This window comes from Macaca nemestrina, chromosome 7 (assembly GCF_043159975.1).
Source record: "Macaca nemestrina isolate mMacNem1 chromosome 7, mMacNem.hap1, whole genome shotgun sequence".
NCBI lineage: Eukaryota > Metazoa > Chordata > Mammalia > Primates > Cercopithecidae > Macaca > Macaca nemestrina.
This window is the reverse complement of record NC_092131.1, coordinates 160,442,228-160,457,873: the sequence shown is the minus strand read 5'-3', so window position 1 is coordinate 160,457,873 and position 15,646 is coordinate 160,442,228. Positions and strand designations below refer to the sequence as shown.

Genomic DNA, 15,646 nt, shown 5'->3' with positions numbered 1-15,646 from the left:
ATAGCCGTGAGCCACCATGCCTGGCCTTGTCCTTTGTTGTTCTTTGTCCTCACTTCCTCAGCTTCCTCATATATCATGCTTACTCCCACTTGTTTTGGCCACACTAGCCAATTTTTTTTTTTTTTTTTTTGAGATGGAGTCTTGCTTTTGTCGCCCAGGCTGGTGGGCAGTGGTGCGATCTTGGCTCACTGCAATCTCTGCCTACTGGGTTCAAGTAATTATCCTGCCTCAGCCTGCTTAGTAGCTGGGATTACAGGCGCCCGCCACTGGGCCGGCTAATTTTGTACTTTTAGTAGAGATGGGGTTTTGCCATGTTGGCCAGGCTGGTCTCGAACTCCTGACCCCAGGTGATCCACCCACCTCGGCCTCCCAAAGTGTTGGGATTACAGGCGTGAGCCACCACACCCGACCCACACTGGCCTTCTTTTAGTTTCCTGAAGGTGCTGTGGCATGTTTTTTTTTTCTCCCCCCGGTTATTGTTAACTTGCATTTATCTTTATCTTTAAAAATTGAAATATAATTCGCTTACCACACAATTTACCCTTTTAAAGTATGTAATTCTTTAGTATGTGTGCAACTGTTACCACTATCTCATTCCAGAGTATTTTCATTGCCTCAAAAAGAAACTCCATATCCATGAGCAGGCACTCCACTTCCTCTCTGCTCTCCCCACCACCCCCTGGCAATCACTAATCTATTTTCTGTCTCTATGCTGTAGGCTTTGGAACATGCTATTCCTTCTGCCTAGAACTTTGCCATCTTGTCGCCTAGTCAACTCTTGCTCTTACCTTCAGCTCTCACTGCCAGCTCCCTCGACTGGGTCAGTTCTCCTTACTTTATGCTTCCATACGAATATGTACCACTTTGCAGCATTTATCACAAATTGTAATTTTATATTTATTTATGGAATTATTTGATTTATGTCTGTCACCCCAATAAGTGACATGATGGCAAAAACTATATATATATATTGGTAGGCATTCATAAATGAATAAAATTTGCCATCTCTGTCTGTTACACAGCTTCACTTGAATGTAGTGGTAGGCCACCCGACACAGCTAAGACAACATAAATGGTTTTTCTCTGAAAACCGATTCTCCTTCAGCCTCCCCGATTTGATGATGCTTCTTCATTCTCTAGGGCACACAGGCTTCATTTCTTGGAGACATTTGACTCTTTTTCTCTCTCCTGTCTCCCACATTCAGTGCTCTTCAAATTCTTCAGTCCTTTGGATGCTTGTACTCCAGCCTTTCGCGTAGTGTCCTTAGTGCTCAGTTAACATGCAGTATAACTTTTGGAAGTATCTGCTCTAGAGAGGGAAATGGCTGCAGCCACGAGGCTAAGTGAGCCTTCAGGGACTGCAAGAGGAGTGAAAGAGAAACAGAAAGAGAAAAGGAAATGTCAGAGGATGGCAGTGGATGGAGACCTAGGACACAGCCATACAACAGAGGGCTGGAGAATACTTACCAGTAAAGTAACGAGAGAAGCAAAAGGAGACCCTGACAAATGTACTGTAATCCATTCACCATTTACCAAGTATCTGTTACTTGCCGGGTACTTAGATTACGGTGATATGAAGATGAATCAGAAGTTGTCTCTTTGCTAAAGGAAGTCAGGGTCTAGTGAAAGACAGAAGCATGTAAACAAATACAATACAATACAATACAATACAATACAATACAATACAATACAATACAATACAATACAATACAATACAATACTTGGTAAGTATTATAATAAAAGTATTCACAAAATATTCTGCAAGCCAGAGGAGGTGGTGGCTAAGACTCTCTCAGGACAGGGGTGGGTAGAGGTGGGTGTCACAGGATGCCTGGGACTTTTTAGCAGCCTGAGGTCGGAAGGAGTGACATACCGAGAAGACAGAACAACCTCAAGAAGCCGGGGCCCATATGGAACTTCAAATCATTTTGTTTAATTTTAGTGTAAAGAAGGGAATATTGACCAGGCGTGGTGGATCACTCCTGTAATCCCAGCACTTTGGGAGGCCAAGATGGGTGGATCACGAGGTCAGGAGTTCAAGACCAGCCTGGCCAAGATGGTAAAATCCTGTGTCTACTAAAAATACAAAAATTAACTGTAATCCCAGCCACTCGGGAGGCTGAGGCAGAGAATTGCTTGAACCTGGAAGGCAGAGGTTGCAGTGAGCTGAGATTGCGCCACTGTACTCCAACCTGGGTGACAAAAAAAAGAAAAAAAGAAGGGAATATCTTGGGAATTCAGGCTGGGGTGACTTTGTGTTTGTGAAGGGTCTCCTAAGAAGCTATGGAGGTTACTCTTTATTCTCTAGCTAATGGAGAGTTACCAAATGTTTTTTTTTTTTGAGACAGAGTCTTGCACTGTCGCCCAGGCTGGAGTGCAAAGGCACGATCTTGGCTCACTGCAACCTCCGCCTCCCCGGTTCACATGATTATCCTGACTCAGGCTCCCGACTAACTGGGATTATAGGCACACACCACCACACCCGGCTAATTTTGTATTCTTAGTAGGGACAGGGTTTCACTATGTTGGCCAGATTGGTCTCTAACTCCTGATCTTGTGATCCGCCCTCTTTGGCCTCCCAAAGTGTTGGGATTACAGGCATGAGCCACCGCGCCTGGTCTTTTTTTTTTTTTTTTTTAAATCTACTTCATTAAGGCATAATTTATATACAATACAATATATAGATTTTAAGCATACAGTTCAGAGTTTTGAGAAATGCCTACATTTGTATAACCATTACCCTAATCAAGATAGATAATTTTTTTTTTTTTGAGACAGGGTCTAACTGTGTTGCCCAGGCTGGGGTGCAGTGGTGTGATCTCAGCTCACTGTAGCCTCAACCTCCTGGATTCAAGTGATCCTCCCACCTTAGCCTCCCCAGTAGCTGGGACTAGAGGTGTGTGCCACCACCCTGGCTAATTTTATTTTTTGCAGAGATGAGGTCTCACTATGTCACCCAGCCTGGTCTCAGACCCCCGGGCTTATGTGATCCTCCAGCCTCAGCCTCCCAAAATGCTGGGATTATGGGCATGAGCCACTGTGCCTAGTTGATAAGAACATTTCTATCGCCTCTAAGTCCTCTTGTGCCCCTTTGCCATTGATCCTGCCTCTTCCCACAGGTAATACTGATGTGATTTCTTTTTTTTTTTTTTTTTTTTGAGACGGAGTCTCGCTCTGTCGCCCAGGCTGGAGTGCAGTGGCGTGATCTCGGCTCACTGCAAGCTCCGCCTCCCGGGTTCACGCCATTCTCCTGCCTCAGCCTCCCGAGTAGCTGGGACTACAGGCGCCCACAACCGCGCCCGGCTAATTTTTTGTATTTTTAGTAGAGACGGGGTTTCACCGTGGTCTCAATCTCCTGACCTTGTGATCCGCCCGCCTCGGCCTCCCAAAGTGCTGGGATTACAGGCGTGAGCCACCGCGCCCGGCCTACTGATGTGATTTCTATTCCCATATGTTTTAGTTATAGATTGTTATATCTGTAGATTGTTTTGTCGCCCCAAAACCCAGTGGCTTAAAATAATAAAAATCATTGACTGGGCGCGATGGCTCACGCCTGTGATCCCAGCACTTTGGGAGGCCGAGGTGGGCAGATCACAAGGTCAGGAGTTCAAGACCAGCCTGGCCAAAATGGTGAAACCCTGTCTTTACTAAAAATACAAAAATTAGCTGGGCATGGTGGCGGATGCCTGTAATCCCAGCTACTCGGAGGCTGAGGGAGGGGCATTGTTTGAACCCAAGAAGTGGAGGTTGCAGTGAGCTGAGATTGTGGCATTGCACTCCAGCCTGGGTGGCACGAGACTCTGTCAAAAAAATAAAAATAAAAATCATTTATTTGCTCATGATTTTGCAATTTGGTTATGGTTTAGCGGAATCAATTTGTCTGCTTTGTGGGTCAGCTGGGGTAGCTTGACTGGGGCTGGAAAATTCACTTCACTCACATGGCTGGAGAGTTGGGATAGGCTCTTGGCTGGGAGCTCAGCTAGAACTGTCTTCCATGTGGCTGTTTGGGCTTCCTTACAACATGGTGGGTAGGTACCAAGAAGGAGAAAGTTGAAGTTACCACTGCTTGTAAAGACTAGACCCAAAACTGGTACAGCATCACTTTAGCTGTATTCTACTGACAAAAGCAGGCACGAGCCTAGAAGAAATTCAAGGGGATGGAAAAATAAATTCCACTTTTCAGTGGGGAGAGTGACAAAGATGGGCCATCTTTATTCCACCACATCATAGATTAATTTCGTCTGTTCTAGAATGTCCCACAGAATGGAATCATACTGTGTATTAATACATGTCTGGCTTTTTTTGCTCATTATGTGTTTTGAGATTCATCTATATTGTTTTTTCCTTTTTTTTTTTTTAAACTAGAGATGGCTGGGGGGGTCTCACTATGTTGCCCAGGTTGGTCTTGAACTCCTGGGCTCAAGTGATCCTTCTACCTCAGCCTCCCAAAGTGTTGGGATTACAGGCCTGAGCCACTGCACCCAGCCATTCATCTATATTGTTGATATATCAGCAGTTCATTTCTTTTTATTGTTGAACTCCAGAACTCCATTCTTTTTTTATTGTTGAATATAGTCCATTGATAATCAATTTGTTTACTCATTTATCTGTTGATGGACATTTGAGTTGCTTCTAGTTTTTGGTTATTATGAATAAAGCTGTTATAAAATTTTTAATACTATAGTTTTTTTGTGTGTGCTGGGCACAGTGGCCCAGGCCTGTAATCCCAGGACTTTGGGAGGCCGAGGTGGGAGTATTGTTTGAGCTCAGGAGTTCCAGACCAGCCTGAGCAACATAGCAATACCTTGTCTCTACTAAAAATAAAAGAAAATTTAGCTGGATGTGGTGGTGCACACCTGTAGTCCCAGCTACTTGGGAGGCTGAGGCTGGAGGAGTGCTTGGTCCTGGAGGTTGAGTGCGCAATGAACTGTGATCACACTACCACATTCTAGCCTGGGCAACAGAGCAAGACTGTCTCAAAGAAGGACATAAAGTTTTTTGTGGATATATGTTTTCATTTCTCTTTAGTAAATACCTAGCAGTTAAATTGCTAGGTGATAGACTAAGTATATGTTAAATTTATAAACAATTGTCAAGCTGTTTTCCAAAGGGTTGTACCCTTTTTTTTTTTTTTTTTGAGATGGAGTTTTGTTTTTCATTCAGGCTGGAATAAAGTGGTGCGATCTTGGCTCACTGCAACCTCTTTCCTCCAGGTGCAAGTGATTCCCCTGCCTCAGCCTCCCGAGTAGCTAGGATTATAGGCGCCTGCCACCACGCCCAGCTAATGTTTGTATTTTTTAGTAGAGATGGGGTTTCGCCATGTTGGCTGGCCTGGTCTCGAACTCCTGGCCTCAGGTGATCCACCTGCCTTGGGCTCCCAAAGTGCTAGGATTACAGGTGTGAGCCACTGCGCCCGACCGATTATACTATTTTTTAATAGAGATGGGGTTTCACTCTGTTGTCCAGGATGAAGTAAAGCAGTGCAATCCTACCTCACTGCAGCCTGAATCTCCTAGGCTCAGGAGATCCTTCAACTTCAGCCTCCTAAGTAGCTGAGACCACAGGTGCACACCACCACTCCTGGCTAATTTTTAAATTTTTTTGTAGAGACGGGGTCTCACAATTGCCTAGGCTGAATTGTAGCAGTTTATACTCCCAGCAGGAATGTGTGAGAGTTTTAGTTGCTACAAATCCTAGCCAACACTTGTTATTGTCAGTCTTTTTATTATTCATTTATTTATTTTTGAGATGGAGTCTTGCTCTTGTTGCCCAGGCTGGAGTGCAACAGCACAGCCTTGGCTCACTGCAACCTCCCCTTCCCGGGTTCAAGTGATTCTCCTGCCTCAACCTCTGTAGCTGGGATTATAGGCGCCTACCACCACAACTGGCTAACTTTTGTATTTTTAGTAGAGACGGGGTTTTACCATGTTGGCCAGGTTGGTCTCGACTTCCTGACCTCAGGTGATTTGTCCACCTCAGCCTCCCAAAGTGCTGGAATTACAGGCATGAGCCACCATATCCAACCTTGTCAGTCTTTTTAATTTTAGACATTGTAGACGGTGTGAACTGGTATCTCTTTGTGGTTTTAATTTGTATTTCCCTATTAACTGGTGGTGTTAAGCATGTTTCATATGTTCATTGGCCATTTGTAGATTTTCTTTGGTAAAATGTCAGTTCGTTTACTCATTTAAAAAATATTGGCCATTGAACACTTTCTGTTTTATGGAATGAATTATTACCTGATTTTAAAACTGCAATAAAGTCAATTGAATTCTTTAAAAAAATATATTGGCCAAGACTATACTTTCAGGAATAATTTTTTTAGTTTGTTACTAGAGAAGTTTCTCTGAATGCATACAGCAAAATATGTAATAAGAAAAAAAGGGGGCTGGGCATGGTGGCTCACGCCTGTAATCCCAGAACTTTGGGAGGCCGAGGCAGGCAGATCATGAGGTCAGGAGATTGAAACCATCCTGGCTAACATGGTGAAACCCCATCTCTACTAAAAATACAAAAAATTAGCCAGGTGTGGTGGCGGGCGCCTGTAGTCCCAGCTACTGGGAGGCTGAGGCGGAGAATCTCTTGAACACAGGAGGTGGAGGTTGCAGTGAACTGAGATTGCACCACTGCACTCCAGCCTGGGTGACAGAGTGAGACTCCATCTGGAAAAAAAAAGAAAAAGAAAAAGAAAACAAAGGCCTGTAGGCTGGGTGTGGTGGCTCATGCCTATAATCCCAGAACTTTGGGAGGCCGAGGCAGGTGGATCACAGTGAGTTCAGGAGTTTGAGACCAGCCTGACCAACAAGGTGAAACCTTGTCTCTACTAAAAATACAAAAATTAGCCGGGCATGGTGGCAGGAACCTGTAATCCCAGCTACTCAGGAGGCTGAGGCAGGAGAATCGCTTGAGCCTGGGAAGCAGAGGCTGCAGTGAGCTGAGATTGCGCCACTGCACTCCAGCCTGGGTGACAGAGCAAGAATCCATCTCAAATAAAGGAAAAAAAAAGAAAAAGAAAAAAACATATTGGCCAGCCTGGGCAACATGGCCAAACCCCATCTCTGCAAAAAATACAAAAAATTAGCCAGGGGTGGTGCTGCATGCCTGCAGTCTCACTTACTAGGGAGGCTGAGGTGGGAGGATTACTTGATCCCAGGAGGTTGAGGCCGCAGTGAACTAAGGAGCTGTGATCTTGCAACTGCCCTCCAGCCTGGGTGACAGAGTGAGACCCTGTCTCCAAAAAAAAAAAAAAAAAATTGGATTTCTGCTTTATTATTATTATTACAGGGTTCTTTTTTTTTTTTTTTTTTTTTGAGACAGAGTCTCATTGTTGCCCAGGCTGGAGTGCAGTGGTGGCACCATCTCAGATCATTGCAACCTCTGCCTCCTGGGTTTGAGTGATTCTCCTGCCTCAACCTCCCTTGTAACTGGGATTACAGGCTCCTGCCACCACACCTGGCTAGTTTTTTCTTGTTTTTTTTTTTTTTTTTTTTTTTGAGAGGAAGTCTCGCTCTTGTCCCCCAGGCTGGAGTGCAATGGCTTGATCTTGGCACACTGCAGTCTCTGCCTCCCAGGTTCAAGTGATTCTCCTGCCTCAGCCTCCAGAGTAGCTGGGATTACAGATGCCTGCCACCACGTCTGGCCAATTTTTGTATTTTTAGTAGAGACAGGGTTTCACCAGTTTGGCCAGACTGGTCTTGAACTCCTGACCTCAAGTGATCCACCTGTCTCAGCCTCCCAAAGTGCTGGGATTACAGGCATGAGCCACTGCGCCTGGCCATTTTCCTGTATTTTTAGTAGAGACGTGATTTCACCATGTTGGCCAGGCTGGTCTCGAACTCCTGACCTCAAGCGATCTCCCGCCTCAGCCTCCCAAATTGCTGGGATTACAGGCATGAGCCACCACACCCAACCTATTACAGGGTTCTTAATATATTGTGGATTTTTGTCCTTTGTTAGATATATGTATTGTGACTACATGTTAATGAATCAGAAGTCTCAATATTAAAATATTAATTATTCAAGAATTGATCTGTAGATCCAATGCCATTCCACTAAAAATCCTAGCAGGATTTTCATGGAAGTTGATGAGCCAATTCTAAAATTTATATGAAAATGCAAGGGCCAGGCACGGTGGCTCACGCCTGTAATCCCAGCAATTTGGGAGGTCAAGGCAGGAGGATTGCTTGAGCCTAGAAGTTTGAGACTAACCTGGGCAACATGGTGAGACTCCTGTCTCTATAAAAAAATTTTAAAAATTAGCCAAGTGTAGTGGTGTATAACCACAGCTACTTGGGAGGCTGAGGTGGAAGGATTGCTTCAGCCTGCAAGGTCCAGGCTGCAGTGAGCTGTGTTCATGCCACTGCACTGCAACCTGGAATAGCCAAAACAGTTTTGAAAAAGATAAGTTGAAGGACCTAACTACTGACCTCAAGACATATTATAGTTACAGAAATCAAGGCAGCATAGCTGCAGTCAATGGACAAATAATTAGATCAGTTGAACAGAATACAACCTAGAAATAGACCCAAATATATACAGACAACTGATTTTTGACAAAGGTGTTATGTTATGATGGACCAGCCTCTAATAATGGACCCTTATCTATCAGGTCACACTCAATAGAGATTGCATGTCATTGAATATCATGATTCCTACCTCCAGGTGTTCACACCCATATGCAATCTCTCTTGGGTGTGGGCTGATAGGTGTCAGAGGATGTCACTACTAGAGTTAGGTTTTTTTTTTTTTCAGACGGAGTCTTGCTCTGTCACCCACGCTGGAGTGCAGTGGCCGGATCTCAGCTCACTGCAAGCTCCTCCTCTCAGGTTCACGCCATTCTCCTGCCTCAGCCTCCTGAGTAGCTGGGACTACAGGCACCCGCCACTTCGCCCGGATAGTTTTTTGTATTTTTTAGTAGAGACGGGGTTTCATCGTGTTAGCCAGGATGGTCTCGATCTCCTGACCTCGTGATCCGCCCGTCTCGGCCTCCCAAAGTGCTGGGATTACAGGCTTGAGCCACCGCGCCCAGCCTAGAGTTAGGTTTAAAAGAGACTATGGCTTACATTTTGGGGTCATTGTTTCTCTCTGGGATTGTTTACTATCAGTAATGCTAACTGCCATGTTGTGAGGCAGGCCTGTGCAGAGGCCTATGGGGCAGGGGACCAAGGCTTGCCAAGAAGCACAAAGGAGCTTGGAAGCAGACTCCCCTCACATTGAGTCAAGCGTTCAGTTGAGACTACAACCCTGGCCAACAGCTTGACTGGAACCTCATGAGACACAGTGAGCCACTGGCACCCAGGTATGCTGTGCCCAGATTCCTTAACCACACACAAAAAAATGAGGTAATAAGTATTTGTTGTTTTAAACTGCTAAGTTTTAGAGGTAATTTGTTATACAGTAATAGATAACTAATACAGATGTCAAGGTACTTCAAAGAGGGAAAATAATGTTAAACAAATAGTATTGGATCAACTTGACATCCTTATGAAATAAATGAATCTCAACCCCTACCTCACACCATACACAGATTATTATTATTATCATCATTTTTTTTTGAGACAGAGTCTCACTCTGTCACCCAGGATGGAGTGCAGTGGTGCCATCTCAGCTCACTGCAATCTCCGCCTCCTGGGTTGACACCATTCTCCTGCCTCAGCCTCCCAAGTATCTGGGAAGCTGGGACTACAGGCATCCACCATCACGCCCGGCTAATTTTTTGTATTTTTAGTAGAGATTTCACCATGTTAGCCAGGATGGTCTCGGTCTCCTGACCCCGTGATCGGCCTGCCTTGGCCTCCCAAAGTGCTAGGATTACAGGCATGAGCCCCTGTGGCCAGCCTTTACGGATATTAATTTGAGGTGGATATTAGACCTAAATGCAAAACGGAAAACAATAAAAATTATGCAAAAAACATAGAAGAAAATGTGTACAACTTTGGGATGAGCAAAGGTTTATTAGGTAAGGCACAATAAGTACTCACCACAAAATAAAAAGTTAATACATTGGAAATTATCAGTGTTTTATAAAGTTTATTTTTATTTTTAAAAGTAACAATTATTTTTATTATTTTTTTGAAGCAGGGTCTCACTCTGTCACCCAAGTTGGAGTACAGTGGTGTACTGATGGCCAACTGTAGCTTCAACTTCCCGGGCTCAAGCGATCCTTCCGCCTCAGCATCCCAAGTAGCTGGGACTGCAGGCATGCACCACCACACTTGGCTAATTTTTTTGTTCATTTCTTTTTTCAGAGATGAGGTCTTGAAATTTTGCCCAGGTTGGGCTTGACCTCCTGGCCTCAAACCATCCACCCACCTTGGCCTCCTAAAGTGCTAGGATTACAGGTGTGAGCCACCCCACCCAGCTGATTATGAATAAAACTTTTATAAACATTTGTGTGTAGGTTTTTGTGCAGACATATTTTCAGCTCATTTGGGTAAATACCTAGGAATGTTTTTGTTTTTGTGTGTTTTTTCTTTGTTTTTAGATACAGAGTCTCTCTTTGTTGCCTAGGTGGGAGTACAGTGTTGTCATCATAGCTCACTGTTAACCTCCAACATGTGGGCTCCTGTCTTGGCCTTCCAAAGCATTGGGCTTACAGGCATGAGCTGCCACATCTGGTCTAATACCTAGGAACGTTATTGCTGGGTAGTATAGTAGGACTATACTTCATTTAGCTGTATAAGAAACTACCAAACTGTCTTCCATAGTGACTGTATGATTGTGTACTAGTAATGACTGAGTGTTCCTGTTCCTCTACATCCTCATCAGCATTTGGTGTTGGCAGTGTTTTGGATTTTAGTCATTCTAACAGGAGTGCAGTGGTATCTCATTGATTATTTTCTAATTTGAAAGCTGTGGTAAAATATACATACATAAAACTTACGTTTTTTTTTGAGATGGAATTTCACTCTGTTGCCCAGGCTGGAGTGCAATGGCATGACCTTGGCTCACCGTAACCTCTACCTCCCGGGTTCAAGCAATTCTCCTGCCTCAGCCTCCCAAGTAGCTGGGATGGCAGGCATGAACCACCATGTCTGGCTAATTTTGTATTTTGAGCAGAGATGGGGTTTCTCCATGTTGGTCAGGCTGGTCTCCAACTCCTGACCTCAGGTGATCAGCCGGCCTCGGCCTCCCAAAGTGCTGGGATTACAGGCGTGAGCCACCGTGCCTGGCTTTTTTTTTTTTTTTTTTTTTAAGACAGAGTCTCACTCTTACCCAGGTTGGAGTACAGTGGCTTGATCCTGGTTCACTGCAACCTCCGTCTCTCCCAGGTTCAAGTGATTCTTGTGCCTCAGTCTCCTGAGTAGCTGGGATTACAAGCCACCATGCCTGGCTAATTTTTGTATTTTTAGTAGAGACAGGATTTAGCCACATTGGCCAGGCTGGTCTCGAATTCCTGACTTATGGTGATCCACCTGCCTTGGCCTCCCAAAGTGCTGGGATTACAGGTATGAGCCACCATGCCCGGCCTAATGGTGTTTGACTTATTTCACATAGCTTAATGTCTCCCAGGTTTATCTATATTGTCGCAAATAGCAGTGGTTTCTTTTTTATGGCTGAATAATATCTCATTGCATATACAATTTGATATTCTCAAATAAACTTGAACATTTTCATTGTCATTATAGTGGAATACTTCTATATTTGTAGGGTCTCACAGAGAAAAATGTTTAACTAGTGTAATGGTGGAGGAAATGGAAAGTAGGTATTAAATTTACAAGACATTTAGACTGCCGGGCGCAGTGGCTCATGCCTGTAATCCCAGCACTTTGGGGGGCCAAGGTGGGTGGATCACGAGGTCAGCAGTTCAATACTAACCTGGCCAGGATGGTGAAACCCCCGTCTCTACTAAAAATACAAAAAAATTAGCCGGGGCCGGGCGCAGTGGCTCAAGCCTGTAATCCCAGCACTTTGGGAGGCCGAGACGGGCGGATCACGAGGTCAGGAGATCGAAACCATCCTGGCTAACACGGTGAAACCCCGTCTCTATTAAGAAATACAAAAAACTAGCCGGGCGAGGTGGCGGGCGCCTGTAGTCCCAGCTACTCGGGAGGCTGAGGCCGGAGAATGGCGTGAACCCGGGAGGCGGAGCTTGCAATGAGCTGAGATCCGGCCACTGCACTCCAGCCTGGGCGACAGAGTGAGACTCCGTCTCAAAAAAAAAAAAAAAAAATTAGCCGGGCATGGTGGTGGGCGCCTGCAATCCCAGATATTCAGGAGGCTGAGGCAGAGAATTGCTTGAACCCAAGAGGCAGAGGTTGCAGTGAGCTGAGATCACACCACTGCACTCCAGCCTGGGTGATAGAGTGAGACTCCGTCTTAAAAAAAAAAAGGACATTTTGGCTGAGTGCGGTGGCTCATGCCTGTAATCCCAGCACTTTGGGAGGCTGAGGCGGGTGGATTACTTGAGGTCAGGAGTTTGAGACCAGCCTGGCCAACATGGTGAAACCCCATCTCTACCAAAAATATAAAAAAATTGGCCCGGTGTTGTGGGGTGTGCCTGTAATCCCAGCTACTTGGGAGGCTAAGGCAGGAGAATTGCTTGAACCTGGGAGGCAGAGATTGCAGTTGCAGTGAGCTGAGACTGTGCTACTGCACTTCAGCCTGGGCAACAGAGTGAGACTCCGTCTCAAAAAAGAAAAAAAAAAAAAAAAGAAAAAAAAGACATTCAAATGTTGGAAGCAATAGAACTCTGGGATCAAGTGATTGTGGAAAATAGATGAAAAGGGTCAGTTGAGGGATAAGATTCGTAGCCTGGCAAACTTACTGGAATGGTGGTGGTATTGCCCATTTAGAGGAATGCTATAGTACTTGGGTGTGGTGGTGAAGGGATGGATAATTAGTTTGGCTTTGGAAATGCTGAGTTTCGGATGTCTATGGGAAGTTCTGCCTAAGCGAATCTCTCCCTTTTTTAAGGGTAAATGATGAAGCTAGTAGAGGTTCTATGGAACCACTGGAAGGAGGCCAGGAAGACAGCATCTGAAATATTGTTATGTAAGTGAAGAGTGAGTTTTGAGGTGTCTTTACTTTGAGATATTTATATAAAAATTTTCAGTCTCCTTGAAGTTCATGCACAAGTGCCCTCTCTAATCCTCTATCAGCATTATTTTACTGCAATAATGTCTACAGCTCAGCATTTTAACATGTTAAGAAAAAAAAAACTGAAATGAAGGTGGGAGACAATGTAAATATATATACCAACAGATGGGGAGTAGTCACTAAGCAGTCCAAAAAAGATCTGTGGTATATGAATCTGTTAGTGTTCCTCTAGCACTGTCTAGGGGAGAAACAGAATAGCAGAGGAAAAAAGATTCAACAATGTGCTGTATTGCACAGAGTACAGGGTGCTAGTTCGAATGCAACCTTACCACTAACTAGTACTCACATTCATAGAGTCCATCCTATTTATCAGGGATTATGACATGTATTCTAAATATTTTGATCTGAGAATCATTATGACAACCCAAATACAATCCAGGCAGGGCATGGTAGCTCATGCCTGTAATCTCAACTACTTGAGAAGCTGACGCAGGAGAATCCCTTGAACCTGGGAGTCGGAGGTTGCAGTGAGCCAAGACTGCACCACTGCACTCCAGCCTGGCCAACAAGAGCAAAACTCCATCTCAAAACACACACACACACACACACACACACACACACACACGCACACGCACACAAAGACAAGCCAGGCACGGTGGCTCCTGTTTGTAATCCCAGCACTTTGGGATTACACTTTGGGCTAAGGTGGGCGGATCACAAGGTCAGGAGTTCGAGACCAGCCTGGCCAACATGGTGAAACTCTGTCTCTACTAAAAATACAAAAATTAGCCAGGTGATGTGGCGTGCGCCTGTAATCCCAGCTACTCAGGAGGCTGGGGCAGGAGAATTGTTTGAACCCAGGAGGCGGAGGTTGCAGTTAGCCAAGATTACACCATTGCACTCCAGTCTGGGCAACAGAGTGAGACTCTGTGTAAAAAACAAACAAACAAACAAAAACAAAGACAATCCAAAAGTGGCCTCAATTTGCAGTTAAAGGAACTGAAAATCAAAAAGTTCAAAAATGGGCGGGCATGTGGCTCACGCCAGTAATCCCAGCATTTTGGGAAGCCTAGACAGGCAGATCACCTGAGGTCAGGAGTTCGAGACCATCCTGGCCAACATGGTGAAACCCCATCTCTACTAAAAATACAAAAATTGCCAGGCATGGTAGCAGGTGCCTATAATCCCAGCTACTCAGGAGGCTGAGACACTACAATTCCTTGAACCTGGGAGGCAGAGGTTGCAGTGAGCTGAGATTATGCCTTTGTATTCTAGCCTGGGTAACAGACTGAGACTCGGTCTCAAAAAAAAAAAAAGTTTAAAAACCTGTCACCACAATCAGAGTGCAGGAAGTATAAGAGCTGCAAGTTGACATGGATCTGTCTGACTTCAAACCTTGGGTTCTTTCCACTACAGCCAATATGTCCCAAACCCAGTTGTGCATAACAATTGCCTGGAGAACATGTTAAAATACGTTTTTCCAGATTCCCACTCAAGACTGACTCAGAAAATGGTAATACTAGTATAGCACTTTTCTCTGAGTTGTTATAAGGATTATACATAATGAATATTAGAATGTTTTATAAACTTCAAGTATAACATCATATGCTTACAATTTAATGCTCTTTATTACACATGATCATCTAATACCCTTTCTTTTGATTTTCTAGTCAGGGAATAATTTTCTGATAATTAGGCTTATGAAGTACCTTGAAATTAGAAAAGGGTGCCACAAACTATATTTTGGCTTAATAACCACATTATAAATGGATACATTTAATTTTTAATCTATAAATAAGAACTCCTGAGCTTGACCATCGCTAGTCAAATTCTTCAAGCTTAATCATCTCTTTAAGAATTGATGAAATCGTTCTGAAATCGGCAAAGCTGAAGAATGGAGTTCAAAGCAGAAAAGGTGTGAATTGTTTTAAGTGGGGGTTTCATGGGAGTAAAATATTAGGTTTTGGCCTGAAGGGCAGTTTGTCAATATGTTACAAAGTTAATTGGTTCTGATGCATGACCACTTTTTCTGAGTTAGGAGACGGTGTTTTTTTTTTTTCTCGTTTCCAATATACCGTATCTCGTATGAGGTGGAACCAGTAACTGTGATACAGGCATGTCCCTGCCTCCTTTAAAACGCCGCATGCTCTTATCACCCTGCTTTCCCCAACAGTAGCAGTGAGTTTAGCAAGAAAGGGCTCATCTTCTATCCCAAGGGAAATTCCAAGTGCCATTTCCACTCTCATGTGGGGCTCCTGGTAAGTTGCATTTAAATTAGCATTCTTTTTCATTGGCCAGGAAAGGCTGGCAGTTCATTTGTAGGCAAATACCCTTGCTGTTTTTTTTTTTTTTTTTTTTGAATCTTTACAAAGTCACTCAGCAGGCACACACTTAACGCTTGCTCCGTGGAGAAAGGTTAAACGGTTTCCCCAAGACCACACAGATCAAACAAGTCGGGGAGGAGGGGCTCAAAGTGCCTGGTATACCTCGCCACACTCCCATAATTACCCAAACCGTCTCATTCCAAACCCAAGGATCGGGCTTTCAAAGGGGACACGAAAGGAACGCCCGGGAGGTGAGCGCCAGGAGATCGGGAGAGGTGCCTTTC

General features: G+C 44.4%; 1 long non-coding RNA gene across 1 annotated transcript; it reads right to left on the bottom strand.

Annotated features, from left to right (window-relative positions):
• Positions 1–919: 919 nt before the first annotated feature.
• LOC139355457 (uncharacterized) lies at positions 920–15,642 on the bottom strand. The gene is made up of 3 exons (XR_011606134.1): positions 15,525–15,642; positions 1,468–1,619; positions 920–1,358 (listed from the first exon to the last, which is right to left on the bottom strand). It is a non-coding gene; the product is annotated as an uncharacterized lncRNA (long non-coding RNA).
• Positions 15,643–15,646: the final 4 nt, after the last annotated feature.